Source organism: Bombina bombina, chromosome 2, assembly GCF_027579735.1.
Source record: "Bombina bombina isolate aBomBom1 chromosome 2, aBomBom1.pri, whole genome shotgun sequence".
NCBI classification, from domain to species: domain Eukaryota; kingdom Metazoa; phylum Chordata; class Amphibia; order Anura; family Bombinatoridae; genus Bombina; species Bombina bombina.
The window spans coordinates 355,768,761-355,788,818 of record NC_069500.1 but is presented as its reverse complement, the minus strand read 5'-3'; the positions used below and the strand labels follow the sequence as shown (position 1 = coordinate 355,788,818).

Genomic DNA, 20,058 nt, shown 5'->3' with positions numbered 1-20,058 from the left:
AGAATTGCACAGAGTTCTAAAATATTGATTGGTAATCTCGCCTCTTGAGATTTCCAATCCCCTTGTGCTGTCAGAGATCTCCAAACAGCTCCCCAACCTGAAAGACTCGCATCAGTTGTGATCACAGTCCAGGTTGGCCGAACAAAAGAAGCCCCTTGAACTAAACGCTGGTGATTTAACCACCACATCAGAGAGTGTCGAACATTGGTATTTAAGGATATTAATTGTGATATCTTTGTATAATCCCTGCACCATTGATTCAGCATACAACGCTGAAGAGGTCTCATGTGAAAACGAGCAAAGGGGATCGCGTCCGATACTGCAGTCATGAGACTTAAAACTTCCATGCACATAGCCAATTTTAAACGTCTCTTGTCTGTTAGATACAGAGTCATGGACACTGAATCTATCTGGAAGCATAAAAAGGTGACCCTTGTCTGAGGAATCAAGAAACGTTTTGGTAAATTGATCCTCCAACCATGTTTCTGAAGAAACAACACTAGTTGATTCGTGTGAGATTCTGCAGAACGTAAAGACTGAGCTAGTACCAAGATAACGTCCAAATAAGGAAACAACGCAATACCCTGCTCTCTGGTTACAGAGAGCAGGGCATTGAGAACATTTTAAAAGATTCTTGGAGCTGTTGCCAGGCCAAATGGAAGAGCAACAATTTGGTAATGCTTGTCTAGAAAAGAGAATCTCAGAAACTGATAATGATCTGGATGAATCGGAATATGAAGGTATGCATCCTGCAAGTCTATCATGAAAATATAATGACCTTGCTGAACAAAAGGCCGAATAGTCCTTATAGTTACCATCTTGAAAGTTGGTACTCTTACATAACGATTCAAAATTTTCAGATCCAGAACTGGTCTGAATGAATTTTCCTTCTTTGGGACAATGAATAGATTTGAATAAAACCCCAAACCCTGTTCCTGAAAAGGAACTGGCATGATTACCCCTGATCCAGGTCTGAAACACACTTCAGGAAAGCCTGTGCTTTTACTGGATTTGCTGGGATACATGAGAGAAAAAAATCTTCTCACAGGAGGTCTTACTCTGAATCCTATTCGATACCCTTTGAGAGACAATGCTCTGAATCCAATGATTTTGGACAGAATTTATACAAACATCCTTGAAAAAACTTAATCTGCCCCCTACCAGCGGAGCTGGAATGAGGGCCCCACCTTCATGCGGACTTAGGGGCTGACTTTGGTTTCTTAAATGGCTTGGATTTATTCCAATTTGAGGAAGGCTTCCAATTGGAAACAGATTCCTTGGGGGAAGGATTAGGTTTTTGTTCCTTATTTTGACGAAAGGAACGAAAACGGTTAGAAGCCTTAGATTTACTCTTAGGTTTTTTTATCCTGAGGCAGAAAAACTCCCTTTCCCCCAGTAACAGTTGAAATAATAGAATCCAACTGAGAACCAAATAAATTATTACCTTGGAAAGAAAGAGATAATAATCTAGACTTAGATGTCATATCAGCATTCCAAGATTTAAGCCACAAAGCTCTTCTAGCTAAAATAGCTAAAGACATGGATCTAACATCAATTTTGATAATATCAAAAATGGCATCACAAATAAAATGATTAGCATGTTGCAGTAAGCGAACAATGCTAGATATGTCAGAATCCAATTCTTGTTGTGCTAAATTCTCCAACCAAAAAGTTGATGCAGCCGCAACATCAGCCAAAGAAATTGCAGGCCTAAGAAGATGACCTGAATATAAATAGGCTTTCCTTAGATAAGATTCCAGTTTCCTATCTAAAGGGTCTTTAAAAGAAGTACTATCTTACATAGGAATAGCAAGAGTAGAAATAGCCCCATCAACTTTAGGGATCTTTCCCCAAAACTCTATAGAAATTGCTGGTAAAGGATACAATTTTTTAAACCTTAAAGAAGGAATAAAAGGAGTACCTGGCTTATTCCACTCCTTTGAAATCATATCAGAAATAGCATCAGGAATAGGAGTAACCACAGGAGGTTTAAAAACAGCATTTAAACGTTTACTAGTCTTAACGTCAAGAGGACTGGCTTCCTCAATATCCAAAGTAATTAACACTTCTTTTAACAAAGAACGAATATACTCTATTTTAAATAAATAAGTAGATTTGTCAGTGTCAATATCTGAGGAAGGATCTTCTGAATCAGATAGATCCTCATCAGAGGAGGATAAATCATTATGTTGTCGGTCATTTGAAATTTCATCAACTTTATGAGAAGTTTTAAAAGACCTTTTACGTGTATTAGAAGGTGGAAATGCAGACAAAGCCATCTGAATAGAATCAGTAACAAATTCTTTAAAATTCATAGGTATATCATGTACATTAGAAGTTGAAGGAACTGCAACTGGCAATGTACTATTACTGATGGATACATTCTCTGCAAGTAAAAGTTTATCGTAAAAGTTTATCATGACAACTATTACAAATGAGATTCGGAGATATAATTTCCACAATCTTACAACAAATGCACTTAGCTTTGGTAGAACCGATGTCAGGCAGCAAAGTTCCAGCAGATACTTCTGAGACAAGATCAGATTGAGACATCTTGCAAAATGTAAAAGAAAAAACAACATATAAAGCAAAATTATCAATTTCCTTATATGACAGTTTCAGGAATGGGAAAAAAATGCAAATAGCATAGCCCTCTGACATAGAAAAAGGCAAGAGGCAAATAGCAATGGGGTAATAAATTAATGAAATATTTGGCGCCAAGTATGACGCACAACGTAACTGAAATTTTTTTGGCGCCAACAACATCCGGAAATGACACACTTGCGTCACTAACGACGCAACCCTGTGTAAGGACTCGGCATCAACTACGATGCCGGAAATGATGAACTTGCGTCAACGGACATACTTTCACGTAAAAAAATTCTCGTGCCAAGAATGACGCAATAAAGTCTAGCATTTGGCACACCCGCGGGCCTAGTACTGCCCGCAATTTGCAAGAAAAATTTAGTCAATCTGAAAAAAAGACTAAACCCCAGGTAAGAAAAAATATTTCTTAATATGTTTATTTTCCCCAAATATGAAACTGACAGTCTGCACAAGGAAATACATGAACCTGATTCATGGCAAATATAAGTACAATACATATATTTAGAACTTTATATAAATGCATAAAGTGCCAAACCATAGCGGGGGTGTCTTAAGTAATAAAAAACATACTTCCACACACCCATCCACATATAGCAGATAGCCAAACCAGTACTGAAACAGTTATCAGTAGAGGTAATGGTATATATAAGAGTATATCGTCGATCTGAAAAGGGAGGTAGGAGATGAATCTCTACGACCGATAACAGAGAAACTATGAAATAGATCCCCGTGAGGAAAACCATTGCATTCAATAAGTGATACTCTCTTCACATCCCTCTGACATTCGCTGTACTCTGAGAGGAATCGGGCTTCAAAATGCTGAGAAGCGCATGTCAATGTAGAAATCTTAAGCACAAACTTACTTCACCACCTCCATAGGAGGCAAAGTTTGTAAAACTGAATTGTGGGTGTGGTGAGGAGTGTATTTATAGGCATTTTAGGTTTGGGAAACTGTGCCCCTCCTGGTAGGATTGTATATCCCATATGTCACTAGCTCATGGACTCTTGCCAATTACATGAAAGAAATATATTGGTAAGTTGTTTAAAATCTCATGTTCTATCCAATCTATAAGTAACATTTTTACTATATTGCCCCTTTCAACTTTCACGATTCATATGGAGCTCACACTTTTTAAAAACTTTCTTACTGTACTTATATTATCAAATTAAACTTTTTTTTTGTATTCTTTGCTCATGCTTAGCTCTTTTCCATGAGGGCACCACCCCTGTCATATATAGTACACTTGTTGTATGTATTACTCACAGGTAATCAGAATGTTTCCTCTTAAATCTTGCTTAATCAGTTATTTCTTCTCATTAGCAGCTTACATTTATATTTAAATAAACAGAGCCATCTAGTGGGGAATATAACAAAATGCATTCATTAAACTGACATTCTAGTAAAAAAAATAAAGGGCTGGATTATGAGTGGAGCGCTACCAGTTCCGTGTGAGCGGAAAGCTTTTTTTTCACACTGAACGCAATTGAAGTTTATGCTTGTTAGGATAGTGCGTCCTCAGAGCTAAGGTTAACTGTTTGCAAAAACAAAAATACATAACAACGTACAGTTACACTCATACTAACTGATTAAAAATATTTTTAAAAATTCCACAAAAAAGTTATAAGGGCTCAAATCTATGAGGTGTGTACATATGTGTTTATATGTATTTACAGACATAAACACATATAAACACATAAATACATATGTACACACATATAGACATAAATATAAGTGCATTGGAGCCCTTTGTAGTTAAGTAGATAAAAACATGTAAAAGCATACTTATGCAATATTCATTTTTAATAAAGTGTTATACTGTGTATTTACTGTAAATATTCCAATGTTATGCACATAGGTATTCCTATATATTCCTATATATATATATCTGTGTATATCTATATCTATATATAATCATCTATATATTTATATACAGGTATAAATATATATTTGTGCAAAATACCTTCAGATATAGATAGAAATATGTATTTATGAATAAATAGAACATATTCTGCTATGTGAAAAGCATTGGAATGTAAAATATTCACTTGAGAATCTGTAATCGGGTTTGCACGAGTAGGGTGTTATGTTTTTCCCCACACTTATTTTGCTGCATTGACTTCTATGAGGGAATACGTTATCACACACGCAATATTCTAAGTTCGACTTTTTACGTGTCAGGTTAGCGTGGTGTCCGTTTCTTGAACTATCTTCTTTAGGGTGCATTTTAGTTTGTTCCTGGTATCCTGAATTACTGGTTCACTTTTACTTCCTTTTCGGCTAGTGATTTAGGGCTAGATTACAAGTGGCGCGCTAAAGTTAGCGCACATGATATAAGTCTATCACAAGTGCGTTAATTTGCGCATGTACAACAAATTGAAAATGAATGCCTTTGCTTGAGCGCAGTCAAATTTACTGCGCTTTTGGGTTAGCGTGACTGAAGACCTCGCCTAAAGGGTTAGGGATAAAAAAAGTTGCACCAAACACAACATAAATACATTAAAATATACAGTTACACTCATATGAACACTATCAGATAAAAATTATTCACATAAATATTAATAAAACGTTTTTAGAAGGGTTAAAAGGTATATGGCCATGTATTCGAGTGCAAAGGGCTATAATATACATTAAATATGTGTCTAAATAATAATTCTTTAATAATATTTAATGTGTTTTCATGTGTATTTACTGTAACTAACATTCCAATGATCTTTACATACAGGACAATGTTATTTTTATTATAAATACATATTTCTATATATATAGCTAAATATATATATATACCTACAGTATGTATATATCCCTATATATATATATATATATATATGTACAGATATATATTTTACATTAACATTATTACATATATATAGAAATATATATTTAATAATAAAAATTACAATTGTTTTCTATGTGAAGAACATAGGAATGTAAAATATGCGTAACAAGCTTCGGGTTTCACAATGTAGCTCTAACGCGGTGTCGGGTTAGTGCACAAGAAAACTTTGTTATCTTAAGGCGCATTATTGAAATGTTAAATTTAAAATATTAAAAAAATATTATTATCTAAACAATCCATTATTTATATATATAGGACCAGCACACTAACAATGCTTCTGAGAGCTTAAGTCAAACATCAATCATATATCCACAAATTACTCTTCTCCTCTTCAAATTTTTAAAAATATTTTTATTGTTCCAACGTTTCGGCCTTTACTTGGGCCTTTGTCAAGGTACAATATCATCACTTCTAACACAGTACTTATACCCTGATAGACCACTCCCCCACTCACTCTTACAATGCTCTTGTGTCATCTAGTGGAATAATCTGAATATTGCTGACTTTGCTCATTCCTGGATACTTCCATTTCATTATTTCTTACTAGAAAAGAATATATAAATATGACATTATATCATATGACAAAAAAATTGTCTTTTCAGGGTAGAAGTTCTATATACTATCTAGATAATATATATTTCAATCATACACATTAAGTCATAAATTCTCTAATACCTCATTCCTGATATTCTTCAGTTCTTTAAATTAATCTGTTACATTTTTAGTTCCTCAATTAAATTTATAATTTAAAGAAAACATGAGAGAGACAGATATGGATTTAAGCCTCTAGGGTGAACTGTGTCAAATTCAGAGATCCATCTTGCTTCTCTCTGTAACAGAAATGTTTTCCTGTCACCTCCTAATTTTAGAGGCAGGACTTGATCTATAGAACAACATCTGAGACTTGATACAGAATGAACCTTTTCAAGAAAATGCTTAGCTACTGGCTAATCTGATTCTCCCTTTTCTATTGCCTGTCTTATACTTGATCTGTGTACTGCCATCCCCTCTTTGAGCATACACTCCGTTTTACCTATGTACCCACATTGGCATTTGATCAAATAGACCACATATTTAGACTCAAAGTACTTGATATCATACACTTTTCCTGTATGCTATGAGTGAATGTGTTTATATACTCCTGCTTTCTTCACTAAAAAACATAATTTATGTAAGAACTTACCTGATAAATTCATTTCTTTCATATTAACAAGAGTCCATGAGCTAGTGACGTATGGGATATACATTCCTACCAGGAGGGGCAAAGTTTCCCAAACCTTAAAATGCCTATAAATACACCCCTCACCACACCCACAAATCAGTTTAACGAATAGCCAAGAAGTGGGGTGATAAGAAAAAGTGCGAAGCATATAAAATAAGGAATTGGAATAATTGTGCTTTATACAAAAAAATCATAACCACCACAAAAAAGGGTGGGCCTCATGGACTCTTGTTAATATGAAAGAAATGAATTTATCAGGTAAGTTCTTACATAAATTATGTTTTCTTTCATGTAATTAACAAGAGTCCATGAGCTAGTGACGTATGGGATAATGACTACCCAAGATGTGGATCTTTCCACACAAGAGTCACTAGAGAGGGAGGGATAAAATAAAGACAGCCAATTCCTGCTGAAAATAATCCACACCCAAAATAAAGTTTAACAAAAAACATAAGCAGAAGATTCAAACTGAAACCGCTGCCTGAAGAACTTTTCTACCAAAAACTGCTTCAGAAGAAGAAAATACATCAAAATGGTAGAATTTAGTAAAAGTATGCAAAGAAGACCAAGTTGCTGCTTTGCAGATCTGGTCAACCGAAGCTTCATTCCTAAACGCCCAGGAAGTAGATACTGACCTAGTAGAATGAGCTGTAATTCTTTGAGGCGGAGTTTTACCCGACTCAACATAGGCAAGATGAATTAAAGATTTCAACCAAGATGCCAAAGAAATGGCAGAAGCTTTCTGGCCTTTCCTAGAACCGGAAAAGATAACAAATAGACTAGAAGTCTTACGGAAAGATTTCGTAGCTTCAACATAATATTTCAAAACTCTAACAACATCCAAAGAATGCAATGATTTCTCCTTAGAATTCTTAGGATTAGGACATAATGAAGGAACCACAATTTCTCTACTAATGTTGTTGGAATTCACAACTTTAGGTAAAAATTCAAAAGAAGTTCGCAACACCGCCTTATCCTGATGAAAAATCAGAAAAGGAGACTCACACGAAAGAGCAGATAATTCAGAAACTCTTCTAGCAGAAGAGATGGCCAAAAGGAACAAAACTTTCCAAGAAAGTAATTTAATGTCCAATGAATGCATAGGTTCAAACGGAGGAGCTTGAAGAGCTCCCAGAACCAAATTCAAACTCCAAGGAGGAGAAATTGACTTAATGACAGGTTTTATACGAACCAAAGCTTGTACAAAACAATGAATATCAGGAAGAATAGCAATCTTTCTGTGAAAAAGAACAGAAAGAGCAGAGATTTGTCCTTTCAAAGAACTTGCGGACAAACCCTTATCCAAACCATCCTGAAGAAATTGTAAAATTCTCGGTATTCTAAAAGAATGCCAAGAAAAATGATGAGAAAGACACCATGAAATATAAGTCTTCCAGACTCTATAATATATCTCTCGAGATACAGATTTACGAGCCTGTAACATAGTATTAATCACGGAGTCAGAGAAACCTCTATGACCAAGAATCAAGCGTTCAATCTCCATACCTTTAAATTTAAGGATTTCAGATCCGGATGGAAAAAAGGACCTTGTGACAGAAGGTCTGGTCTTAACGGAAGAGTCCATGGCTGGCAAGATGCCATCCGGACAAGATCCGCATACCAAAACCTGTGAGGCCATGCCGGAGCTATTAGCAGAACAAACGAGCATTCCCTCAGAATCTTGGAAATTACTCTTGGAAGAAGAACTAGAGGCGGAAAGATATAGGCAGGATGATACTTCCAAGGAAGTGATAATGCATCCACTGCCTCCGCCTGAGGATCCCGGGATCTGGACAGATACCTGGGAAGTTTCTTGTTTAGATGAGAGGCCATCAGATCTATCTCTGGGAGCCCCCACAATTGAACAATCTGAAGAAATACCTCTGGGTGAAGAGACCATTCGCCCGGATGCAACGTTTGGCGACTGAGATAATCCGCTTCCCAATTGTCTACACCTGGGATATGAACCGCAGAGATTAGACAGGAGCTGGATTCCGCCCAAACCAAAATTCGAGATACTTCTTTCATAGCCAGAGGACTGTGAGTCCCTCCTTGATGATTGATGTATGCCACAGTTGTGACATTGTCTGTCTAGAAAAGAGAATCTCAGGAACTGATAATGATCTGGATGAATCGGAATATGCAGATATGCATCCTGTAAATCTATTGTGGACATATAATTCCCTTGCTGAACAAAAGGCAATATAGTCCTTACAGTTACCATCTTGAACGTTGGTATCCTTACATAACGATTCAATAATTTTAGATCCAGAACTGGTCTGAAGGAATTCTCCTTCTTTGGTACAATGAAGAGATTTAAATAAAACCCCATCCCCTGTTCCGGAACTGGAACTGGCATAATTACTCCAGCCAACTCTAGATCTGAAACACAATTCAGAAATGCTTGAGCTTTCACTGGATTTACTGGGACATGGGAAAGAAAAAATCTCTTTGCAGGAGGTCTCATCTTGAAACCAATTCTGTACCCTTCTGAAACAATGTTCTGAATCCAAAGATTGTGAACAGATTTGATCCAAATTTCTTTGAAAAAACGTAACCTGCCCCCTACCAGCTGAACTGGAATGAGGGCCGTACCTTCATGTGAACTTAGAAGCAGGCTTTGCCTTTCTAGCAGGCTTGGATTTATTCCAGACTGGAGATGGTTTCCAAACTGAAACTGCTCCTGAGGACGAAGGATCAGGCTTTTGTTCTTTGTTGAAACGAAAGGAACGAAAACGATTGTTAGCCCTGTTTTTACCTTTAGATTTTTTATCCTGTGGTAAAAAAGTTCCTTTCCCACCAGTAACCAATTTTTCTATCTAAAGGATCCTTAAACGAGGTACCATCTGACGTAGGAATGGTAGTACGTTTAGCAAGGGTAGAAATAGCCCCATCAACTTTAGGGATTTTGTCCCAAAATTCTAACCTGTCAGGCGGAACAGGATATAATTGCTTAAAACGTTTAGAAGGAGTAAATGAATTACCCAATTTATCCCATTCCTTAGCAATTACTGCAGAAATAGCATTAGGAACAGGAAAGACTTCTGGAATAACCGCAGGAGCTTTAAAAACCTTATCCAAACGTATAGAATTAGTATCAAGAGGACTAGAATCCTCTATTTCTAAAGCAATTAGTACTTCTTTAAGTAAAGAGCGAATAAATTCCATCTTAAATAAATATGAAGATTTATCAGCATCAATCTCTGAGACAGAATCCTCTGAACTAGAAGAGTCCAAAGAATCAGAATGATGGTGTTCATTTAAAAATTCATCTGTAGAGAGAGAAGATTTAAAAGACTTTTTACGTTTACTAGAAGGAGAAATAACAGACAAAGCCTTCTTTATGGATTCAGAAACAAAATCTCTTATGTTATCAGGAACATTCTGCACCTTAGATGTTGAGGGAACTGCAACAGGCAATGGTACATCACTAAAGGAAATATTATCTGCTTTAACAAGTTTGTCATGACAATTAATACAAACAACAGCTGGAGAAATAGCTACCAAAAGTTTACAGCAGATACACTTAGCTTTGGTAGATCCAGCAGGCAGTGGTTTTCCTGTAGTATCTTCTGGCTCAGATGCAACGTGAGACATCTTGCAATATGTAAGAGAAAAAACAACATATAAAGCAAAATAAATCAAATTCCTTATAAGACAGTTTCAGGAATGGGAAAAAAATGCCAAACATCAAGCTTCTAGCAACCAGAAGCAAATGAAAATGAGACTGAAATAATGTGGAGACAAAAGCGACGCCCATATTTTTTAGCGCCAAATAAGACGCCCACATTATTTGGCGCCTAAATGCTTTTGGCGCCAAAAATGACGCCACATCCGGAACGCCGACATTTTTGGCGCAAAATAACGTCAAAAAATGACGCAACTTCCGGCGACACGTATGACGCCGGAAACGGAAATGAATTTTTGCGCCAAAAAAATCCGCGCCAAAAATGACGCAATAAAATGAAGCATTTTCAGCCCCCGCGAGCCTAACAGCCCACAGGGAAAAAAGTCAAATTTTTGAGGTAAGACAAAATATGATAATTTAAAGCATAATCCCAAATATGAAACTGACTGTCTGGAAATAAGGAAAGTTGAACATTCTGAGTCAAGGCAAATAAATGTTTGAATACATATATTTAGAACTTTACAAATAAAGTGCCCAACCATAGCTTAGAGTGTCACAGAAAATAAGACTTACTTACCCCAGGACACTCATCTACATGTTTGTAGAAAGCCAAACCAGTACTGAAACGAGAATCAGTAGAGGAAATGGTAAATATAAGAGTATATCGTCGATCTGAAAAGGGAGGTAAGAGATGAATCTCTACGACCGATAACAGAGAACCTTATGAAATAGACCCCGTAGAAGGAGATCACTGCATTCAATAGGCAATACTCTCCTCACATCCCTCTGACATTCACTGCACGCTGAGAGGAAAACCGGGCTCCAACTTGCTGCGGAGCGCATATCAACGTAGAATCTAGCACAAACTTACTTCACCACCTCCCTTGGAGGCAAAGTTTGTAAAAACTGATTTGTGGGTGTGGTGAGGGGTGTATTTATAGGCATTTTAAGGTTTGGGAAACTTTGCCCCTCCTGGTAGGAATGTATATCCCATACGTCACTAGCTCATGGACTCTTGTTAATTACATGAAAGAAAATGTTTTATTGGTCTCTCATATTTATCAGTGGGATATTGAAATCTCTCTAACAAAGGGGGCCAACCTTTGTCACCTGCCTTTTACTGACTACTCTGGTAACTGATATATATGTATGTGTATATATATATACATATCAGGACACAGAGTCTACCTCTTTTATGTTTGGGCTTGAACATCTTAGTTATTTGCTTAGGGTTTTATGTACTTTAGGCGTGGAAGACCCAAAATTATTTGAGGAAAAACCTGCTAAACAAATGGATATGATTCTGAAACCTTCTGCTACATCACAGTAGGTTATTTCTGTTCCTGAGGCGTATTAAAATAATTTTCAGAGAGTGAACCAAGCCTGGTCTTCTCTTTTACTCGGTCCTCTAAATTTAATAGGATGCTTCCTTTACCGGCTTCTAATGAAGAGCTTCAAGAAACGTTTCCAGTGGTGGATAGTGCTATTACGCTTTAGCCAAATGCACTACTATTCCCTTAGAGCATAGTACATCTTTCAGGAACCATATGGACATGAAATTACCTTTCAGGCTTTTTTCAGCTAGCATTGCTTCTGTAGCAGTTTCATTTGCTCTTTGGTGTGGCTGTATAGTGTTAAGTAGTGTAGGCATTATTGCGTTGAGGGGTTATGGCGGTATAGTGGTTAAGTAGTGTAGGGGTTATTGTGGTGGGAGTTATGGCTGTATGGGGCTTAAGTACTGTAGGGGTTATTGTGGTGGAGGTTATGGTGATTTGGGGTTATTAGTGTAGGCTGCTGTGCATTTATTTTGTTGTGCAATATATTTAAAAGGATCCTTTACTTTACATAGCTACTTAGAATATTTCACCAGCATTAGAATTTTACTTTTAAATTACAAAGGTTTTTAGACAATCCTTTAATTTGTTTGGCTATTGGTCCACATAAAGGTCAAAGGGATTCAGCTTTTTGGCTAAATCTATTGATTACCAAGGTCTACTTGGAGGTAGGATAGTCTTTTTAAAAAAACAAAAAAAGAACAAAAAAACATTATAGACCATTTTTCTAGTTCAGTTTCCTCTTCTTGGATTTTCAAGAATTAAGTTTATTTTAAATAAATTTGCAAGGCAGCAACATACTTTCTCTAAATTCTACCACTTTGATGTGTTTGGTGGGAAAGTCCTTCAGGCAGCAGTGGCTAGTAATTAGGTGCCTGCCTTAAAAAAATGTTGTCCCGCCATATTACTTGTGGACTCTACAGCTTGGGTATTAGTTCCCAGGAGTGATGGTTTGTGGACTCTCCTCACCTTATGAAAGAAAACAGAATTTATGCTTACCTTATAAATTATTTTATTTTATGGTGGTGAGAGTCCATGAGACCCGTCCATTTTTATTTTTTTACTTATTTTTTTTTCTGGCAGCACTTCTAGTTTGCACCTGATTTTCCCTACTTTGTCCTTTCCTACCTTTCTACATCTCCTTCTTGGCTATACATCAGAGTAGAATACCAGAGAGGGGAAGGGATTAAGTGCTCTTAGAGCTTTGGGAATCTTAGCCTCCTCCTAGTGGCTAGTAGTTGAATCCCAGGAATGGGGCAAGTATGTTTTTTTTTTATACAAACCAAGTGTGTTTTTTAAAGTTAAACTATAGAATTGCAGGAATTGAAAGAAAATCAGCTTAGTGGCACAGAGGCAGCATATTTGTTGTGAGTGCTACTCTTGGCATTTGTGGTATGGGTTCTCCCCCCTTGGCCTAGGGAATAATTAACCAATGACTAAGACTAACACTATTGTGGTCCTACTTGCTAGATTTTATTTTAATATCCAAAAATACATTGCATAAAGATGTGCCAAAATTAACAAACTATTATCATGGTGATAAAATATATATGTTTAAATCAATTCTGCACTGGTGTGGTGAAAACAAAAATACTTATGTCAAGTTTGTCAAAATGTAGTCATGTGAATAAGCGCTTGAAATGAAATAACTAAACAAAATCTTTTAATGTTGTTTCACTATAATTGTTAGGAGCAATGCTAAATGCTCAATTATTTAAAATGAAATAATCACACAGTTATAGGTTTCGCAATAACAGGAATGTTCTATATTTATTATCTACATAAAAGTATTATCTGACTACATTTGTCTGTCTACGCCTATAAAATACAGGATGGGTGACATCCCTAGACCTAGAAAACACAGAATATGTGGAATATATTTTTTACTGTTCATTACGTATTTATTATTACCACTGTGACCTTCACGGTGTGTAAAACCAACAAAGTATAACTTAGTTACCTTTGTTTTAAACACATTTATCGAACGTGTTTCACTGCACGCTAAGCTCTAATTTGTGTGGGAATCGTTTTCATAATTTTAAGATGGAAATTACATATTATTTTTTTTTATTCTGTGCCATATTAAAAATATGTCAACGACAGCACAGAAAATATAGAGCGACAGCCCGAGGAGATAAATTAGCAGTGAATTAGGCATTCTTCACAATTGGTTGTGATTCAGAGCTATGGCCTAACCTATTATTCACAGCGTCCTGTCGCTATGGATACCGCAGCCATTGTTTGCTTTCTATAGCCCTGCATTCAAACTACTTCATGGTGACTCCATGCTCGAAATCAGGGACACTGCTCTAAAATCAAGGTCTGTATGTATTTCTTTATTATTAATTTGAGTATGAGATTTAAAATGTCTGTGTTAGAGGTATATAATTTTAGATGTGCTATATATATTTGTTTAGTTGTAAAGGAAATAACATTGTAAGATGTGTAACCTATTAGTCTAGCAGCTATTGATGTGCTTTACTATGACGAGTCTGTAATCTTCAGCTAAAACAGATATGTATGGTAATGGTTAAAAAAAGTCAGACTCATATTAGTAAATAGCAAGTATGTTTTTTTAATATAACTTCTTTGCATTTGCATTGCAAAGTTCTTTGCAGTATTATGCTGGAGCTGAATATTCCTAGCAATCTATTGGCGTATTACATGTATAAAATAGTTGAAGTCATCATAGTTCCACACTTATGTTGTGCAGTAAACTATAAAGATATATGCCCACATCAGACCTCAGATTAGATCCCTGGCCCACTTCATATGTTCATCAGACCTCAGGTCAAAAACCCTGGGAGCTTTCCAGCTAAATTTATACAAATCTTTGAAAATATTAAAATTTCCTTCCAATGGCCATTATATTTAGAGAGAAAGTAAAATTAAGGAACATTATATGATATTGACAGGATTTAAAAAAAAAAAAAAAAGTATTTTACTTCCCCAATCAGTAAATAATATTGCACTAGAGTTATATCAGACAAACAGGTTTACAGAAGCTGCTTTATAGGGACAGTTTGGTCAAAAATAAATCTTTATGATTCAGATAGGGCATGTAATTTAAACAACTTTCCAATTCACTTTTATCATCAAATTTGCTTTGTTCTGTTGGTATTCTTAGTTGAAAGCTAATCACGTGCTAATTTTTAGCCTCTGAAGGCTGTCTCTTATCTGAATGCATTTGACAGTTTTTCACAGCTAAAGGGCGTTAGTTCATGTGTGCCATATAGATAACATTGTGCTCATGCCCGTGGATCGGACACTGATTGGTTAAAATGCAAGTCTGTCAAAAGTTGGGGGCAGTCTGCAGAAGCTTAGATACAAGGTAATCACTAAGGTAAAAACGACAAGGAAGTTGGTTTCTTATTCAAGCTGTTTCTTATTCGTGAAATTCTGTTTCTTATTCATGGAAGTTGGTTTCTTATTCATTTTTTTTGTCAGACTGCTTTAAATTGACTTTAAAATAAAAATATAGGTTTTATTTATATAATAATATGATTCCTATAATGTAGTTACACAGAGGTGGAATCCCTTTATACAACAATAGAATATACAAACTTGAAAAAAGGGCATACGTTGGCACCAATACAAATATTACTATTTTGAATAAGTAACAGATATTTTCAAAGGGTTAATAAACATTGGGCCACTGATTTCACTATGAATATATACAGGTTAGATCCCCCTCCATGACATGCAATTGCTTTTAGCCTGGCCCAATGCTGTTTTTGGCACAAAAATTGATGCCAACCCTGGCATAAGTGCTCTAATCCTCATTTTTGAATAAGTAACATATATTTTCAAAGGGTTAATAACCATTGGGCCACTGATTTCACTATGAAATATACAGGGTAGATCCCCCTCCATGCCATGCAATTGTTTTTAGCCTGGCCCAATGGTGTTTTTGGCACATACATTGATGCCAACCCTGGCATAGGTGACATAATTCTCATTTTTTAATAAGTAACAGATATTTTCAAAGGGTTAATAACCATTGGGCCACTGATTTCACTATAAATAAATACAGGTTAGATCTCCCTCCATGACATGCAATTGTTTTTAGCCTGGCCCAATGGTGTTTTGGGCACAGAAATTGATGCCAACCCTGGCATAGGTGACATAATTCTCATTTTTTAATAAGTAACAGATATTTTCAAAGGGTTAATAACCATTGGGCCACTGATTTCACTATGAATATATACAGGGTAGATCCCCCTCCATGCCATGCAATTGTTTGTAGCCTGGCCCAATGGTGTTTTGGGCACAGTAATTGATGCCAACCCTGGCATAGGTGACATAATTCTCATTTTTTAATAAGTAACAGATATTTTCAAAGGGTTAATAACCATTGGGCCACTGATTTCACTATGAATATATACAGCTTGAATAAGAAACCAACTTCCTTGTCGTAAGGTAAAAAGTATATATATATATATATTAATATAACTGTGTTGGTTCTGCAAAACTAAGGAATGTGATTATCTATCCTTTTAAACAAAAAAATATTCTGGAGTAGACTGTCCCTTTAAAGGGACAGTAAACCCCTTGTAATTATAATAACACATTAACATCCTCATTCCTGCAATTATTTTTCAATAGCCAAACTCTGCCCACCATTTGCCTTAATAGAAGGAGCCAATTTGGGCTTTAGTCGTGCATTTCAAGTTCTGAGCATTAGAAACTGCTCAATTTTCAGAGCTAAATTACATGAAAAGGGGCCAAATAAATAATGAAAATATATTGCAAAGTCATTTCATTATGCATAAATAAACATTTTATAAACAAATCTCAAAATGTTTTACTGTCCCTTTAAGAGTAAGAAGAAGCTGGGAAAAAAGTTGAATAAAAGTTATTCATAATCTGCCTAATCAATCATGAAATATAGCTATATACCCTGACACCATGAGATTATATAGCTGTCATATACTGAGCATCAAGGTCAAGCTGTAGTTGTTCTCAGCTCTGATTACATCACATATTACAACAAATAATTCTTTGGCACAAGATATGATGTATTGCCTGTACTCCTTTTCTGAAACATATTCATTTTCTATCACTGCATTATATTTCTCTTGTAAGGTGTATCCAGTCCACGGATCATCCATTACATGTGGGATATTCTCATTCCCAACAGGAAGTTGCAAGAGGACACCCACAGCAGAGCTGTAATATAGCTCCTCCCCTAACTGTCATAGCCAGTCATTCTCTTGCAACTCTCAACAAGCTAGGACGTTGCAGGAGAGAGTGGTTAAATATAGCTAGTTTATTTTCTTCAATCAAAAGTTTGTTATTTTTAAATAGTCCCGGAGTTGTGCTATTTTATCTCAGGCAGTAAATAGAAGAAGAATCTGCCTGAGGTTTCTATGATCTTAGCAGGTTGTAACTAAGATCCATTGCTATTCTCACATATGTCTGAGGGGATTACACAGATGAGGTAACTTCAGCGAGAGAATGGCGTGCAGTTTATTCTGCTATCAGGTATGTGCAGTTATATTTTTTTCTAGAGATGGAAAACACTAGAAAATGCTGCTGATACCGGATTAATGTAAGTTAAGCCTGAATACAGTGATTTAATAACGACTGGTATCATGCTTACTCCCAGGGGTAATACCCTTATGATATTTACAATATAAAACGTTTTCTGGCATGTTTAATCGTTTTTATATATGCTTTGGTGATAAAACTTTATTGGGGCCTAGTTTTTTCCACATGGCTGGCTTAAATTTTGACTAGAAACAATTTCCACTGTTGTAGTATAAAAGTTACAGTTGGTGCAGTTAAAATTACAAACTGTGACATCCAGCTTCCCTCAAAGGCCCTCTGAATGCTATAGACATCTCTAAAGGGCCCAAAGGCTTTCCAAAGTCGTTTATTGGGGAAGGTAGGGCCACAGCTTGCTGTGGCAGTTGGTTGTGACTGTTAAAAAACGTCTATTTTGCTATTCTGTATAAACATGTCTGACAAAGAAGAAACTCCTTGTTTATTATGTTTAAAAGCCATGGTGGAACCCCCTCTTGAAATCAGTACATTTGGTACACATTCTATTTTATGCAATAAAGATCATTTTCTGTCTTTAAAAATGTATCACCAGAGGAATCTGACGAGGGGGAAGTTATGCCGACTAACTTTCCCCACGTGTCAGACCCTTTGACTCCCTCTTAAGGGACTCACGCTCAAATGGCGCCAAGTACATCTAGGGCGCCCATAGCGTTTACTTTACAAGACATGGCGGCAGTCATGGATAATACACTGTCAGCGGTATTAGCCAGACTACCTGAACTTAGAGGTAAGCGAGATAGCTCTGGGGTGAGACAAAACTCAGAGCATACTGACGCTTTAAGAACCATGTCTGATACTGCCTCACAATATGCAGAAGCTGAGGAAAGAGAGCTTCAGTCAGTGGGTGATGTTAATGAAAGATACCTGATTATAATATTTCTACATATAAATTTAAGCTTGAACACCTCCGCGTGTTGTTTAGGGAGGTTTTAGCTGCTCTGAATGACTGTGATACCATTGCAGTGCCAGAGAAATTGTGTAGACTGGATAAATACTTTGCAGTGCCGGTGTGTACTGATGTTTTTCCAAATACCTAAAAGGTTTACAGAAATTATTAATAAGGAATGGGATAGACCAGGTGTGCCGTTCTCTTCCCCTCCTATTTTTAGAAAAATGTTTCCAATAGACGCCACCACATGGGACTTATGGCAGACAGTCCCTAAGGTGGAGGGAGCAGTTTCTACTCTAGTAAAGCGTACTACTATCCCTGTCGAGGACAGTTGTGCTTTTTTTTTTTTTTTTTAGATCCAATGGATAAAAAATTAGAGGTTACCTTAAGAAAATATTTATTCAACAAGGTTTTATCCTACAGCCCCTTGCATGCATTGCCCCTGTCACTGCTGCTGCGGCGTACTGGTTTGAGTCTCTGGGAGAGGCTTTACAGGTAGCGACTCCATTGGATGACATACTTGGAAAACTTAGAGCACTTAAGCGAGCCAATTCTTTTATTCTGATGCCATTGTTCATTTGACTAAACTAACGGCTAAGAATTCTGGTTTTGCTATACAGGCGCGCAGAGCGCTATGGCTTAGATCATGGTCAGCTGACGTGACTTCAAAATCTAAGCTACTTAACATTCCCTCCTATTCGGGCCTGGTTGAAGGAGATTATTGCTAATATCACTGGAGGAAAAGGTCATGCCCTTCCTCAGGAGGCCTTTAAAAATGAGGCTTCTTTTGATCAGATTTGCAAGGCGACGACTTGGTCTTCGCTTCATATTTTTTAAAAATTTTACAAATTTTATACTTTTGCTTCTTCGGAGGCTATATTTGGGAGAAAGGTTTTACGGGCAGTGGTTCCTTCCATTTAAGTTCCTGCCTTGTCCCTCCCTTCATCCGTGTACTTTAGCTTTGGTATTGGTATCCCACAAGTAATGGATGATCCGTGGACTGGATACACCTTACAAGAGAAAACACAATTTATGCTCACCTGATAAATTTATTTCTCTTGTGGTGTATCCAGTCCACGGCCCGCCCTGTCATTTTAAGGCAGGTAATTTTTAAATTTAAACTACAGTAACCACTGCACCCTATGGTTCCTCCTTTCTCGGCTTGTTTTCGGTCGAATGACTGGCTATGACAGTTAGGGGAGGAGCTATATTACAGCTCTGCTGTGGGTGTCCTCTTGCAACTTCCTGTTGGGAATGAGAATATCCCATAAGTAATGGATGATCCGTGGACTGGATACACCACAAGAGAAATAAATTTATCAGGTGAGCATAAATTGTGTTTTGAAATTACACTGGTTTATGTTAATTTCAAAGGTTGCCAGGGGTTATTCCAAAACAGTGTTTTTTAGCTGACCATATTGCCGCTTTAAAAAGGGACACATATGAAAAATACATATGTCAGGGCTGTTTTCAGGGCTGTTTAAAGAAATGGTTTTGTATAAGAACCCTCACATATGTATTTTTCATATGTGTTCCTTCTTAAAGCGGCAATATGGTCAGCCTACATATAAGGGACAAACATGAGGGTCAGTCATATTTGCCAACTGTTTCCATTTTCTGGGACAGTTCTGGTTCTTGACTCCTGTCCTGTGATATAATTCTCCCAGAAGTCTGTTCCCCATTGAAGAAACCGTCCCTGATGTGTGGGTTTGATATGGTTGCCTGACTGTGAGAATTTAGACATGGTGTATTTGTTGGACTTATGAACGTACAGTATTTGTTTGCATATTGGGACATTTGATTCTCCTGCACTTGAGAACAACAGGATAATAAAAGGGTATTTCTCATATGGTGAACTTGCATCAGTGTGTCCTGCAGTTGAATGATTAGAATAAATAATACAATATTTAACCCCTTCACTACCAGGACTTTCAGCATTTTTGCTATCACTCAATTTAAACAGAAATATAGCCTTC

General features: G+C 36.6%; 1 protein-coding gene across 1 annotated transcript in view; it reads left to right on the top strand.

The window, feature by feature from the left end:
• Positions 1–13,904: 13,904 nt before the first annotated feature.
• The window catches only part of MORN3 (MORN repeat containing 3), a 124,944-nt gene continuing 118,790 nt past the window's right edge, over positions 13,905–20,058 (top strand). Inside the window, exon 1 of the mRNA XM_053701748.1 lies at positions 13,905–13,948. The gene's annotated coding sequence lies outside the window, so the exon portion shown is untranslated. The remainder of the gene's footprint in view (positions 13,949–20,058) is intronic.